We start from the raw sequence: 16,511 nt of genomic DNA on the forward strand, positions 1-16,511 counted from the left end.
AGTGGGTGTTTTTGAGACCTGCGTAGACAATCTCATCTGTGTTTGGCTCTTTATTACTTTGTTCTGCTGCTGCGATGGATTGATGTGGATATAAGTAGAATCCCTCGATGTTCTAAGGAAGATCTGCCTAATCTGCACTTCACTGAATATTTTATTATATCGAGCGGCGTGGTACATGACAGTTCTCGGGCTTTTCAGTCCGGTAATACAACCAGCAAAATGGAGCTGAGACAGAAATAAAACACATGACACATTATCCCATTAGTGTGAACAAGAACAACCAAACGGCACTAAATAAGATTCTTATATAGTCATTTATATTACAGTGTGTTGTCTCTTATCAGCTGTCTCTCCACTCCAACTGTTGTTTTGTAAAGAATATCAACTGATCAAGTGCGAATATCCCCAAACACCTAAATGACAAGCATGAACCCACTATAGGTTTAATGAGAAAGTGTGAAATAAGAGGATTTTCTGAGCAGCAGTGAAATATAAAGCATGTACTGCTAATGCATGTATTGTTTGAAATTATTTATTTGGTTAATCAACACAGGACTCTGTCTCTGTGAGCTGTTAGAAGTGTAAACTCACAGCTGATTAATTAAAGGATAGGTTTGTGTTTTTTCGAAATACATACATACAGTACTGTATGTACATAGAAGCAGGTCTTGGTTGCTGTAAAAATTCCTACTCTCCATACTGGCCCTGAAGCTATTCTCTCTGAATGAGACTATGCTGTAAGAAATAGGGCACAAAATCCACAACCCTCGTTCTGTGTAAATATGCATCCAAAGTTCAGCTGAAGCTAAAATGAGGCTTCAGCAGTCTGAGTGAGCTAAATCGAGTCAGTAGCAAGTCAGTTGCTGAGCGGCGGCGGAGAGATACAGTATGTAAGTTTGTTGATGATACTCAGCTTGCACTATTCAAGACAGCTCTCACTCTGTTTGTAATGTGAGTAAAAAGCCGGTTCAAGCAACAAACCCACACACCGCTGCTAGAATGTATCCCTCCGCCGCAGCTTGGCAAGAGACGTTCCAGGAGAACCAAAAGAGGGAATTTCCCTGTCAACAGACTGTAACTTTGGAATATCGCAGCTCGATTAAACTAATTCACAAATTGTTACAACGACCGAGACCAATTTCCACATACATATTGGCACATCGGTATCGTTTAAAGAAAGATGTTCTCCAGTGTGAAAGCTTCAGTGCTGTTTGGATTCTCTTCTCCTCTCTGAAGAATATGAAAGTTCAAATGAGGTGATCCAGAACTTGTTCACGATACAGCTTTAACAGCTTGCCATTGGACTCCCTCTCTAAGTCTGTTTTAAGGTGCAGTCAGACAAGATTTGTGATGTGGCAAAAAGCAGATGGGACAGGAAAGAGCGTGGGTAGGGTTGTAAACAGACTAACAGCAGCAGCAGTCATTAACCTCCGTCACTGTCCTGGCACTCACTACAGCCAAGCAGCATACCTCCCTCTCTGCTACTTCTATTATTTTAGGCCTGCTGCTAATGATTATTTTCGTCCTTGATAAATCTGTCAGTTATTTTCTTGATTAATCATTTTGATGTAATTCCTCAGGGCTCATGGTGAAGTCTTCAATTTGCCTGTCTTGTCCAACCAACAGTCCAAAACCTAAAGATTTTTAATTAAGTGTCACATATGACAAAGAAAAGAAGCAAATTCTCACATCTGAGAAGCTGAAACTGGAGAATATTTGGCTTTTTTGCTTGAAAAATGACTGAAACAATTATTTGATTATCAAAATAGCTGCCATTAAAGCTTCTGTCAATTGACTAATCAATGAATAATCGTTGCAGCTCCATATTATTTCACTATGCAGTTACAGTATATAAACCAGGATATAGACAGTCAGTAGGTGGTGGAGGTGGATCATTTCTGAAGCAAATACGTTTACCTCTTGGATGAAACGAATGAAAAGTGAAATCGAGTCTGAAAGCACCATTACTCTATTTCTCTCTGCTGCACTAGCATGCACGTGCAGTGACCTACACGCTCACACATGCTCCTACTAAGTCACACAGTCAATCAAACACACACATGCTCACTGCGAGCGAGTCTCGTGGAGATAAATTGACATTTAAGCTGTGCTCCTCCTAGATTCACACATCTGGAAGGGATTACACACCATTACAGGCTCCGTTTTATACACATGAATCATAGATCTACTTTTAGTCCGTTTCTTTGGTTTTGTTGTGGTTTTCATGGCACAGTAATTACACCTCCCTTAAGATGCAAATAGAGTATGGTGTCAGAAACGTTCTAATTTTCCCGAAGGTTCCTCTGTCATCAAGTTGGATTTAACAGGCTGCAGCAGGATTTTTATACAGGAACCGTCTATGCTCATTCAATTGTTTCTAAAATCAAATGCTTGTACACTATTGTAACATTATTCTCTTTATATAAACCTTGGTGCTTTGTTTAGCCGAGGTGAAAGGTTTTCAGATGATCCTTAGAGGATTTCTCTTGCTGCTGATCTCTCTATCCCTCCCCTCCTCCTCCTCTGTCAATATCCAGAGATTCAGGTTGCTCATAAGCTCTTGAGAGGCTGACCCGACCCTGCTTGGTTTACTAGCGTATAAAACGCTTTATGCACTATCATCTGATATCCTGACACTAATGCTCACACAGCTGCTTAATCTGAAAACACGCTTCTTATCTTCTGTGTATCAAGATGTTATCCTACGACTCAGTTTTGTACGGCCAGTTATCATTTTGAATGCCGAAGCAAAATTACAGCTCCAGAAGAGCCAGATTTAGTTAACTTAGCTTTACGCCTGTTGTTTAACACGTCTACACTGTATCAGCGATGAGCACTCGTACAGTTAAAAGGATAAGAGGTTTTTAAGCCTTTCTATTTGTGTGACACTGCTTGTTAATATCTAATGAGTTGAAGGGTTGGTTATTTAATGTTATAAGACAGAGGTTTTCAAACTATGAGTTGAAGGGAGGGAGAGATATGAGGCAAATGTACTGCCTGAAGTGAAGGAGACAGGTGCATGCTGGTGTTATAACACCAAAAGGAAGTTAGGTACTGTAGTTTGGTGGCTGATTTGGCTTCTTATCAACACGGTCAGTGGTGGCATACGGCTCATGGAGGCAAATAAGGTACTTTAAAACCCTTCGAGTCCGATTGCTGCAAGTCAAAATTTCTTCTGAGGATCAAATCTGAACACAGACATGATAAACATACTTTTAGATTCAGTGACTTAAACTTTCTGAAGGTATTATTTCTGTCTATTTCTATATCTAACAATAAACATCACGAAACCCTTGTCCTAAGAGGTTAACTTGACATTCCCTTTGTTTTTTTCTATTATAGCTAGCTAGTAGTGCTTCTGATGTTGTGGTCCTCATGAATCACACTTACTTTATTGAAACAACAGAATAGTGAGGAGGAGGTAGAGGAAGAGGAAATGTTTATCTGAAATGTTTTCATGTGGAATACTTTCACTGGAATATCTTCAGAGAACTGAGCTGTCATATCTGTTCAAGTAAACAAAGTACAGACTTGTGTCTGGTTTAGCATGCAGCCTACAGTCTTGGATGAAGTAGTGATATTTGCAGGTGGACAGTAAAGCTGTTATGACTTAAATAGGTCTGTTTATCCCTTCATGCAATATCAGCTAATCAAGGCATGAAATATGATTTTGTTTGACTGTGGTAGCATAACATTTCATACAGTGTTTTCTTCACGGCTTTGATTTTCATTATGCTCTAAAAGCTCAATTGTAAAACAGTGTTTTTGCTGAAACTTAGTTGTAATTAAAATGTTTTGTGGAAAATAGCTTATACATTTAGACAGATATTAGTCATGACATGTTGAGTAAAGCATTACAAATGTAGCCTTTGTTGGAAACGGTGTGTAATAATACAAACATTCAGTGCAGAGGAAGTTCCCTGGAAAAGCTGGACGCCCTCATACTGTCGGTGTGTAGCACTGCAAATGTCAAAGCCTTTATTAAATGTCTGTAGGTCTGTTGGCTCACTATAGCATCAGCTGGCAAGAGAGAAGCAAAACACACATTTATTTTTACAAAACATATGGGGATGGTTACTGTACTCCAGACATTTATCAGGTGAAGCTGTTGACAATTAACATGTAGTCTCATGCATAGAACCCTCTAGTGGTAGAATCGTGTACTATGATGATGGTGGATCCAATGGACTGAGGAGGGCTTTCATCACGTCACTGACAGATTGTGAGTATAAAAACCAAATGTTTAATCAACATCATTCAGGTGTTTCTGTTCACACGATGAACAATAGCTCAACAGAAAGGTCCAACTGCTTCATATTACACCTAAAATTTACCATACACACTGCAACGAGGGTCAGGAAGCAGAGCAGGCTTTGATCTTTGAGGTTTAGAGGAACCCAACTAATTTTCCCATGAACTTTTTCACAGAGTTTTTACCCTGGAAAAGGTGAAAAAGTTAAGTCACACCAGAGGACTGACAACTTCAAACAGGTGGAGAAGATGAGTACACCGCTGGCCTCGGGGTTACGGTGCTGACCATAAACAGCAGCGTGTTTGGTTCGTGCCTTTTTTTGTGTATTTTTTGGGAGCTTTTTAAGCCTTTATTACAGAAAGTGGAGAAACATCAACAAATGAAGGAGATAGAGATGCAACAAGAGTCCCTGGCCAGACTTCAACTGGTGGGCAGCTCATAGTTGACGTTCTCTGTAAGCTACATCTCTTTCCTGTCATCTCTCTACGTTCCCTGTCAAATAAAAGTGTAAAATAACCTAAATAATTTACAAACAAACAAACAAAAATAGGTGGACAAGAGACTTCTATACTGCCGAGGTTGAAACATTGTGTATATCACAGCGTCTCCTAACATCCATATTATCTCCTCCACTCCCATCATATATCTGAGATGGCAGGTGGAAGGACGTCTTATCTAAATCAAAGCAGCTTTGCAGAAACTGGCTTCCCCCATCTGAGATTCTCATTACTGTCAAGAAGCTTGAAGACTGTTCCGGTTGTTGTGGTTTGAATTAGTCACAGTAGCTGCGAAGAAGTAGGCTACAACAATGAAGATGATAACTAATGTTAAGTATATTCATTCAGTTCTGTTGCAGTTTCTTAAAGGTGCATGAATTAAAACAACAACAAAAAAAGTAATGTCAGAAAAGATTACTATTTCGGAACGACAAAGAAAGTTTTAATAAAGAAAATCAACACCACTCTAGAGTCCATGTGTTCAGCAGCTTTGCACTGTTTGATTGATGTGTTGCATGTAAACAGCTGTGTGTGCAGCTGGAACTCATCTGCATAATACCCATAACACATTTCTCTGTTGAGTGGCACAACAGGCTGATCAATCCCCATCCCGCCACGCTGACAGTGTCGGTTATTTACAAAATGTAACAGAAAAAAGGTTTCTGTTTTGAAAATGTGGCTATCAGTACGCAGGCTATCAGTCAGTCAAATTGCTCCCCTAACAGGAAAATGTTGAAATATCTTGGTTTTGTTTTACATTGTAAAGGAATTTCTGTCCCACACATCAGTATGTCGGAGTCACCCGGATAATGCAATGAGCTCTTTTTTTATTATAATCAATGTTCCAGATTTGATTTATTTGATTTTTTACATGTTACCAGATAATTCAGTAGGCCTGCTTTGTGAGACATTTGCTTTGCAACCTGAAACATCATTATCCTCAAAAGAAATTATAAAATAATACTTTATTAAAGTATTTAATTAATTATTATTAGGTTAAGTTTGAAAATGGTGAACTTTGACAGTGTCATTTTGAGGTTAATAGGTAACATTAAAACTTTATTTAACTATTAATCATTCTTTCTTTTTTTTTTTTTTTACCTAAAAACCCTATTAAATGTCATAAAACAGTGGAAATGCCCTTGATAATTTCCTATTATGCTAAGGTGACGCCCTTTAAGCTTCTTGTTTTGTCTGATCAATAGTCCAAAACCCAAATATATTAAATTTACGATGATATAAAACAAAGAAAAGCAGCAAATCCCCTCATCTGAGAAGCTGGAAACAGTTGAACGGGTACTTCAGAATGATCATAAACAATTTATTCTCTTTTTTTTGGATGAAGCTCCAAAAAGGGTGGATCCTTCATTTCCCATAATGCAAGTCAACAGTGTCTCTCTTAGATCCTCCCTTGCCTCCCAAATGCCCACTTCTTTCAAACCCCACATATCAAGTTTGTAATATAGACTTTTTGTTAAGAAATTAAGATTGATGATGTGAAAAAATGTTTTTTCTCTCTCTTGTTCTCACAGGATCACAGACATTGAATAAGTTCTAAAAAGTGTGGTGCCCCTGTCTTTGAGAAACCATCTACTGTTGTCTCTGAGTGCTTGATCTTCCTGTCTATTATTATTATTTTTATTAATTTATTTAGTTAACAAAATTAAAATGATTCTGCTTGTAACCCTCCATTTAATGTGGTGTTATTATCTCATTTTCATATACAACTTTCTTGGTTGGCCTTTTAGTTGAGTTTTATATGTTTGTGGTTTGTGTGCAGCTGGGTTAATGAAAAAAATAATAACCACAGTAAAGCCCTGTTTGTTTTGTTACTTTTTGATATTCAATAAAAAAAAACCCTTTGGACAGTTTAACAGGTTTTAACAGGCTGATTAGTACACATGGGGGCAAGTAAACTGAACTTTGAAATTGGTGCATAACCCTTTTAATATTTGCATTTTTTTCTTGTCGAATTATTTAAAATTGCTGATGATTGACTTACCTTCAATAATTCGACCAATCATTTCAACCCTTGTCTTCTTTAAGTAATTGAAAGCCTCCACAGTTCCTCCAGCAGACATATAGGATTCTTCATTTCTCTGTCCTGCTGCACAAAACTCTCTCTCTCTCTCTCTCTCTCTTAACGACCAGTGGGTAAACATATCACATGAGCCTTCCTAAAAAACAATATTTTCCTTCAGTCCTCTGGCCTGCTTTCACATACAGATTCACCACAATCTGACATATGCCTCCACCAATCAAATCAGTTGCTGTTTCTCTTCCAGTTGTGGTTCTGAATCACTGTATTTCCAGAGTAAATTTAGACTCTCTTGACAAAGTGAGATAATGATGGGAACTTTTTTCTTGAGCTCTTGATGTCAGCTAAGCTTACTGTAAACACTTAACTTGTGTAACTCGCTCTGCATCATATCTTGTGTTATGCTGCCTTTATAAACCTGACCTGAAACTGACTCAAATCTCAAGGAGCTCTCAGAGGGAAAACAGTGTTTTATTCTTTTATGTTTTTCTCTGTTCTCAATATAGAGCTTCAGTGAGGTTATATATGGTAGCTGAGTCTGTTTAATCAGTTAACCGTCACTGGAAATGCCATGATGTGACTGAAATGTCTTCAGATAACTGTTTTCAAAATGAAGAGCAGAGACAGAGGCGTATTTTTAAAACCCTCAACAGGCCAGATGATAAAAGCTAAATATCTGCTTTTGCTGTTCCTCAAAACAGATACACATGGTATCCTCCAACTCAAACATGGTGTAGATTTGTTCTGTTACGGCCTGGAACTGTTTGCTTCTGTCTGTCCGAGGGAGGGGGTGACCTTGGGCTGCAGCTGTTTGTCAGAAGTTGGCACCATCTGGCTGTGCTGAAGGGTGAGGTGTGGTAGCTGGAGAGTTGGCTGCACTGAGAGGAGAAAAACTTTCTGCTGAGCAGGTCATGGAGGGTAAAATAGAGGGCAGGACTGTAATTTGGGCAGCCATTTTTTTTTTAGGGTGGAATGGAAGGAGTCTAACACATTAAACAAAGGTGAAATTAATGATACTTTCTTAGTTTGGCATGTTGTAGTCTATTAACGACAAATTGTGCACACTTGTAAAGATTGATCTCCAGCAGAGTTGAAACACTTATACTGTAGGTAATTCATCACAGTGAACATTTAGTCCTTCCAGAGTTATCAGAACCTGAGGATGCATTTGCAACCAGGGACTGTTCTGAAAACACTCCGCATTGGTGTGTTCAAGGAAACAGTGTTTGTCTTTGATTTGTGATGCCATAGCACACGGGTGTAATGGTTCTTGGCAGCCAACACTGAATGTCAGAAGCTTGGAGCATCCTTGAACTAACATACTAAGAGACATAGTTCCCGTTTGCAACTGAATGTTAGTAACACTATCCAGAGTTCAAACGAGACATTTTCTCACTTACCTCAAGTGGTATCTGGCCAAGCAGATAGATATGGTTTTATTTGCTGTGGTTTTGAGTTATTGCTCTCTGAGATTTCTGCCTCCACTCCAACACAAGTGAGGTGATTAAATTTGTGGTGCTCACAGCATCAAAGTGAGGTATGTACTTTTGAGAGAAGAAATAACACATTCTCCTTCTTATAAATGAAAACCAAATTAATAAGCAATAAAACACTACAATAAAAATAAATAAAATACTTGCTCAACTGAAAGCACTCAGGGTTGCATCCTTACTTGGTCTGGTATGACTGTGATCTGTGTACCTCATGTTGGCTAATGTTAGCAAACTTAACTGACACAACTGAGTCAGTTTGCTGACTTTATGACTCTTTTCTACTTGTGTTACTGCTACACTGCATTTTATTTGTGGCCACATTAGCTGCTGGTCAGCAAACATTATAAAGACTCACTTGAAGGAATGACATGTTTAAAATTCAACATTGTAAGTTTTTGTTAAGTGTAATAAATGTGTCAAGACTGCAAGCCAGAGCTTGGAGACGGTTTTACCAGCTGTTCTTAAATTCAAACTTTGCCTAGTTGCAGTGTATGTTGTAATGGTTTTTTAAGGTTCATTACATTTAAATGGGACTCCACCACACGATAGACATTAATTGTTCGTAAATATTTACATGTACTAACTACCAGGTGTAACTGTTGTGTAGCTAACTGAACCAACTGACACTGCTAACATTAGCTTGCTAATAATATGGTTAAAAAATCTGAAAGGACACTTAATAATAATGTGAACTTGGAAGATTTTAAATCACATTTCCCCCAAAAAACACAAATCACCTCTAATTACATTAAGTTATGTCAATAACGTTAGCCTAAATGACCATTTAGCATCAGTTAGGTTAAATGGATATTTCACGCTAACTCTGAACTGTATGAAGAAACTCTGAACTTGTGTTTCACCATGTATGAATATATACATTTTAAAAAAGTGATATTTCCATTTACAAAGGATTAGTTTATCATAAATTTCAGTATATCATTCTGCCCCTAAAAGGTTGTTTTCATAAGATATTTTATAGCTTGTGATGCTACAAAACATTTTTTTTGTCAGTACAGATGTTTCTTAGCAACTGTTTACACATTACTAGAGAAGACATCTCTAGTACTTGTGATGAAACTTGATTTGGTAAATCACTTGTTGGAAACGATTTTGTAGTGACTAAGAACTGAAGAAAGACTAACAGACAAACTTAGTAATAGATTCACAAACAGCTGGTGCAACTCAGTCCTGGATCTGTGTGAAGTGCAGTTTCTCTCTGTCTGACAGAGATCGCCATCGCTAGTTAGAAGTGTATCATTAAGTTTTAAATACTGTAGGAAGATGAAAGATGTAAGAGTTTATAATTACACAGTGAGTGGTGTAACAGTCTCTCAGTCTTTAATATGTTGGATGATGGAGATTTATTTTATAATAATATATACTAAAAGGATCATTTATAAGTAGGTATGTAAGTCTGTGTTTGTGCATATGCCACCGTAATGTGTGTGTGTGTGTTTTCTACACACACATTGAAGTGGCAGAAAGTCAAGTTTTTACCTTTTGGCGATTGTTTTTAATGTAACAATATTAGAGGATAATGGTAGGCAGAAATGAAGATGGTATGATGGTATAACTTTCAGCAGAAGCACTGATCCTGCTGCAGCTGTTATCTCAGTACTGAAAGCTCCTTCTCAGGTTACAGGTAGCACAAAAAATGAACTCTGAGCTTCTTAAAATGAAATTCACTCTCAGACTGAAACAGAAGTGGGATAATCTGAGGAACTGTGAAAGAGTAGTTTACTATAAATCATCGAGACAGACTTGAGCTCATTGTTACAGTCAATACTGCAACATTTTACTTTAACTGTCTTGTTTGGCATTAATATCTATAATATACAAACACACTTGTAATTAGAGATGATACCTCGTCAACTAACACAAACTGAGAGTGCATATCATTGTGCAGAGTCGTTTTCAGTCTGTCCTTCTTAAAAATGGAACAGTTAAATTCACCATGAGATAGCCAGAGACATCTCGCCACCTGGAGTCACAACAGTCCCGTAAACTGCAGCAGGTGTGCAGGTAGTGTAACTAATCATGTCACAGTTTACAGGACTGTCGTGTCTCAAAACGACTAATGTAGCCAGTTATCGTCTATGCTGTTTTTTGACTAGAAGTAAACTTATTGTGCATGACTTTCACAATTTAGTTTTACACATCGTGCAAAAACAATAAATCTAATTAATTCAATATATCATCCAGCCCTACTTCGGATCATATATCGTATCGTATCGTATCGTATCGTATCGTATCGTATCATATCATATATCATATATTTTACTTGGTGAACAAAGATTTTCAGTATTTTCCAGTCATGTATCTTTCTGTTTCATTGTCCTGCATGGTTTCACCAGGAAGAGCTTTCTAAAAGGCACAAGGTCTTTACTATATTTGGCTACAATTAATACGCATCCTTCCTTCTCTCAGACCTTGAACTCATCACCGGCTTGAATATGCCTGGGTAAGCATTGGAAATTGTCCAGTCCTATTGTCATCGCCTCTCCAGCTCTGGTGGATTTCTTGTCATTAGTATGAAGGATGTGGGAAGGAAGGAATTACTAATCTGGTTTTACCATTTATGTGACAATGGCCTTGAATGCAGTAATGACACCACGGAGGCCAGAGAAGGAGCTTCAAAAGAAGAAATCCAAAATGTGAAAATGGCTCAATTTTAAAAACCAGATGAGGGTCATTTAGAAAATAGAAAGGAATAGAAAATACAGTCAACCAACTGTATTATGTTCTTCATAATTGTGTGTTATACAGTGTGCTGAAACGTGATATATAGATGTCCATTTTGTATGACAATGAGCTCTCATTAAAAGCGAGCTCAAAAGGACGAGGACTTGATATATTATGTCACATCAAACACAATGAATCATTGCCTCGTTAAAGCACTCACAGCAGCCACAATTAAACACTGCAGAGCCAGAATTTGAACGAGCGGGAAGCAGTGCTTGATCTCATTTCAGTGATCTCAACATATTAATGTTAACTGTGATTATGTAATCATTTCTGACCCAGAGAAGTGTTTATTTTATAGTATTTATTTTTAAAACTGTCAAAAAATTCTTTGCACGCATCAAACAGTCAACATCAAGCATTCACAGTCTTTTTTCTCTATGTTTCAAAGGGACAGTTTATGCCACAGGATCCCATTTTATAAGATTTTGTCTGAGCGCTTCATATTCGGTGCAGGCAAACTGTTAAAGCTGGAGGTAGGGAGATAACGATGGGAAGCTTAGAGGCTTTGATCAAAATATTTTAGATGTTCCTGTGTCGCTCTCTCACTCTTTCTTTCTGTTTTGCTCTCTTTTAAGTTTAAATTAGGACTGCAACTAGCGATTATTTTCATTATCAATTTGCCTATAATTTTTTGATTAATGTGTTTGGTCTATAAAATGACAGAAAATAGTAAAAAATGTGTGTCACAATTTCTCAGAGCCCAAGCTGATGTCTTCAAATAGCTTGTTTTTTTTCAAACCAACAGTCCAAAACCAAAAGATTTTCAATTTACTATCGCAAAAGACTAAACTAGAGCTGCAGCAATTAGTCAACTAAATGATTAGTCGATCGACAGAAAATTAATTGCTTCTCAAGTGTGAATATTTTCTGCTTTCTTTATTCTTCTATGATAGTAAACTAAATATCTCTGGGTTGTAGACTGTTGGTCGGGACAAAGGAAGACGTTTGGGGACGTCACCTTGGGCTTTGGGAAACAGTGATCAACATATTTCTCCATTTTGTTTTCCACATTACAAAAGAAAATAATCAACAGATTAATCAATAATGAAGATAATTGTTAGTTTCAACTCTAAAAAAAAACCCAGCAAATATTTCCAGGCCGGAACCTTTGAATTTTTGCTTTAATAATGACACGAACCATTAATCAATTATCCTAATTGTTGCAGATAAATTTTCATCCGATTGATGAATTTATCATTTCAGTTCTACTTTAAATGATTCTTATCATAGTGAAAATAAACTATACATAATAAACTATATATAAGCTCACAGCCGTTGAATCATCACTGCTTGTCATCGGCACCGACTGCACTCTCCATCTCTCCTTTTCTTTAAAAGGCCTCGCACCCACTTCTTCCCCTCGTTCTCTCTCTCCTCCACCTGTTGGTTATCTCCTTTCATGCTTCTATCTCAAATTTCTCGTAATCATCTCTGTGATTGATGCTATCCAGCTGTGAAGGAAAATCTGTGATTTCTTACAGTTTGAAGGTCAGTTGTTTGATGGTTTAACAGTGAGTGGTTTATGAAGGATGCACAGTGTGTGACCGGAGTCTAACCTCACACATGTTCACTTGCAACACAGCAGTTGGACCGTTTGAGGCTGAGATGGGCCGTGTCAGCGGTTTAATGAAAGCTCTAGTTTTGTCTCTTCACTGAGCATGATGAAGTGATCGAAATGTCTTTTTGATGGCACGGTGAACAGAGAAAAAGCCATAATCTTTTTGTATTTCATCTTTGCCATTGTGCCTCTGATTGGATTACAGATACATCATTATCTTTTTAGGTTGAAGTCCGTCCATTTTTTTGCATGTTTTCTGTTTCCACACAGCATCACAGAAAGGGACAGACTATTCTGTTCACTAGACCATCTGTTATATCGTCACCCATGGGGGATACTTGGTGGATTTACCCGACGAATCAATCACGTTGCATCACCAAAAGCCAGAAGCAGCACCCTGAGTTTAGGAAGATGTCGTTCGCATCATAACAACGTCAGTTTTTGCCAGTCACATGCTGGTTTACTGTTTGATTGACTGGTTGACTTTTACAGTGTGCTTTACATTTCTCAACAGATTAACTCTCTCTCTGTCTTCTTTTTTTTAGAAAAGGAAACAGAACTTTTGTATGCAGTGTGCTGCTACAGTACATGTTGTTGTTGTTGTTGTTGATGATTAGGTTTGAAGAGGCAGGCCTGATATGTACCTATGAAGGTTTGCAGCATCATAACAACAAGGCTCGCTGCCGAGATCCAAGGCCTCTCTTTAATCTTATCTCAGCTGTTCATCCCCAGCTGTCAGTCTGCTGCGTGTTATCTTTGCTCTCAGACAGTTTTGATAGAGACTGAGACGTGTGCCGCGCTGCAAGTGAATCATTCTCGTATTTCTTCCTTCTGTTTGAAAGCTGTTTCCTTAAACTCCACTTTCAAAACTGTAACTCTTCGCAAGGTTGCCTCACTTTCTGGCTAGGAACATTTTTTTTTTTTTTTTTTTTTGCATATTAGCTAAATCCTCTGACAAACATGCCCAGCTGGCATTTCTGAAATAGTGCTTCCTCTCAGCACAAAATTCTGGTAGCAGCATCCATTGGGTAACTAACTGAGGAAATTCACATGACAGATTAATTTAATGAATCTCCCTGTGGGGCCTCCTGTCTGTCAGCTATCTCCCTACACACAGCCCCGTACATCTGATGGATAGCCCCTCAGTTAGAATGGCTATTTTTGTAAAAGTGGGTGTTCCATATATGTTAATTAATATTAGGTTTATATAGGTCACTAGATGTGTCTCCTTCAAGTCAACCTCACTGATTTGTTTGCTAAAACAGAGCTGGTGTGCCACATCAACTGCGCAAGAATCCCCTTCAATTACAACCCTCAAGGTACAAATTAGTGGTTATTACACCCGGTGGAAAGACTTCTGCCTTTCCACTCCTTCATCCAAATGTATATAAACTATAATTCAAGCCTAGTGTGGTAATTTCTTGTCTTGTGTTTTATTGTGATGCGTTGAGTTTCATCATATTAGCCGGCCAGTGATGACACACTCGTCCCTGTGGTGTGTTTCAGTCTGCCGCTGCAGCCGAGGGAGGGAGAGAGGGAGGGAGGAAGGATGGGGGACGTGTATCTCATCTCCGTCTCATTGCCCGTGGTCATTGGCTCCTGTGAAAGAGGGGACTTTAATGACAGAGGGGCCCTTTGTGTGTGACGGCAAGGCAGGCAATGACATTTAACAGAGGCAGCCAGTTAGAACTGATGGCATGCTCACATACCGATGCTTGATGCTTGATGCTTTCTATCAGCGACAGGGAGGATTCAGCCTGCTGGAAGCTTCAGTGTTTTTACACGTGTAGCCCACGGGAGGAAAAAAGATACAATGGACACATTAAAGTAGCTGCTTTGTGTGCATATTTTAGAAACATGGCACAAAGAAGGGTTTTTCCTTGACTTTAAAAATGAACCCAGGGGATAAGAATAGAGATCCTGCCATCTGGAGTATGTTGTGTTTGGTGTTCCAGTATTTGACAGGAATTGCTGTCCATGTTTAGTCTGTGTTAAAGTATTTTTTACTGCGCAGGCAGAATTTATAAGCAATGTGTGTAGCAATCTGATATGGTTCACTTATCATTCAAAACTGACCCTCCTCTCAACTCTCTCCCTCTCTCCCTTACTCTTAATTCTAGTCCTTACAATGATACCAACCTCTGCCTCCTTCCTGGCTCCTTTTTTTCCTCCTCCATCCTTTGGCCCACTCAGCCAGTAGCACGAGCAGAGGGAGCGGTAGGCCTGGGTTCCTCTGGTTATATTTAGCACTGAACAGATGCAGCGCACTGGAGCGGAACATACCGCCTCTGCTCGCCTCGGTGTGTGTGCGCCTGTGTGTCTTTGTCTGTGACTCTTCCTTCATACCAGTTCTCCCATCATGCACTACTGACTCTGACTCAGCAGCACAGTACTGGAGAAATGGGTCAGAACTGGCCCGCCTGCCTCCTGACACAAAACATCCATACCATCCTGTCCAGTAGTCAGAACCAGATGGTTTGTTGTAAAGCGACGTTTGAAATCTGTCATGTGTTGTTCTCTTTTAAAAAATCACAATGTAGAACATGTCTACAAAATAATAATACAATCTCGAGCTGAAATGATTAGTTGATTAATTGATTTGTGGGGATTTGCTGCTTTTCTCTGTTTAATATCATTGCAAATTGAATATCTTTGGGTTTTGGTACAAGCAACATTCATGTTTACTCTTTTATGTGGCTTGCAGAATTTGATTTTGTGATTTTCATGTTTTTCTTACTAATTAAGTAAATAATCTATAACTCCTTCAGGATGATTTCAGTCTTAATGTTATGTTTAATTCCTCTTATTCCGTCGCACATACAACAGCACTGCATTCATGAGCTTTGTTGTCCAAAAATGAACACCAGAAGGCAACAGTAAACATGCATGTGAGCCGAATATAGTGAATTTGGTAACTTTTGCAAATATTGCTGTTAGCAGGTAATTGCTCTTCCCACAAGCACGTCAATGTGCCAGCCTAGTTAATTTCTCATGTGTTTCCATATATGAGTAAAGTAAAACAGCTGATAATCACACAGCAGCAGGTGATAGAGATGCTTGTTTTGGAGCGCCTGTTGCACTTGTAACCACACTCAACAGTGATGTCAGGGTGTACTGACACACCCTGGAGTACACCTGTACATTACCACTGGAAATACAGCAAAAACAAGATTTCCAACTGGTGTTAAATTGCTCTCTGTAATCTATGTAAGGTAATTGTCCTATCATAGTGAATTAATTGATACCATTGGTTGCCTGGAAACCAGATAAAAGCATTCACAAACCTACAAAGCTTTGATAAGCTTTGGGATATGGTCAACAGTAATATAAAGTACATACATTTTTTAGTATGTGGGCTAAAATATTCTAAATCGCTTCCTTTGATGAACTGATACACCGACTTTATGTCAAATTTAAACTGGACTCATACTGATTAGTCTTGTTAGTTCTAAGTTTTTAAAAACTTATTGAAGAAATAAAGCAGTAAAAAACAGTTTTTCTGAATATGAAGGCCTCCTGATTCGGGACTCCTGACTAGTTTCTCCATGGTGCCCCTGGCCCACTGCTTTGGATTGGGAACACATGAAAGCCGCTCTGGGTGTGGCTGGTTATGGGTGTAATTATAGACGCTGAAAGCAGAAGACCAGTCCAGAGCATTACGGCGGACCTCTCTGTGATTGTTGTTTTTTCCTCTCCACCCTCGCCATGCTGATTGCAGGGCTCAGGGAAGGCCGCAATAAGACGGCGGCTGTATGTGTGTGATCGCCAGAAGAAGCTAAAGTCACTGCTTTTATATCTGTGGCTGCTGTATGTATGTGTATATATGTGAGAAAAGGAGAGAGAGTGTGTATAAGTTTAATTGACATGAGAACAAAACAAGTGAGCTGCTTGTTTAATATTGTGTCTTCTGTGTTAGCTGTCACAAACT

At 38.6% G+C, this 16,511-nt stretch overlaps 1 protein-coding gene and 1 long non-coding RNA gene across 10 annotated transcripts in view; one reads left to right on the forward strand and one right to left on the reverse strand.

Annotated features, from left to right (window-relative positions):
- LOC121895350 (membrane-associated guanylate kinase, WW and PDZ domain-containing protein 1-like) overlaps window positions 1–16,511 on the forward strand; it is a 96,740-nt gene that overhangs the window by 10,517 nt on the left and 69,712 nt on the right. The window lies entirely within an intron of this gene.
- On the reverse strand, window positions 12,303–15,125 carry LOC121895356. The gene is made up of 3 exons (XR_006095757.1): window positions 14,723–15,125; window positions 14,293–14,350; window positions 12,303–14,182 (listed from the first exon to the last, which is right to left on the reverse strand). It is a non-coding gene; the product is annotated as an uncharacterized LOC121895356 (long non-coding RNA).

This window comes from Thunnus maccoyii, chromosome 4 (genome assembly GCF_910596095.1).
Source record: "Thunnus maccoyii chromosome 4, fThuMac1.1, whole genome shotgun sequence".
Lineage (NCBI taxonomy): Eukaryota > Metazoa > Chordata > Actinopteri > Scombriformes > Scombridae > Thunnus > Thunnus maccoyii.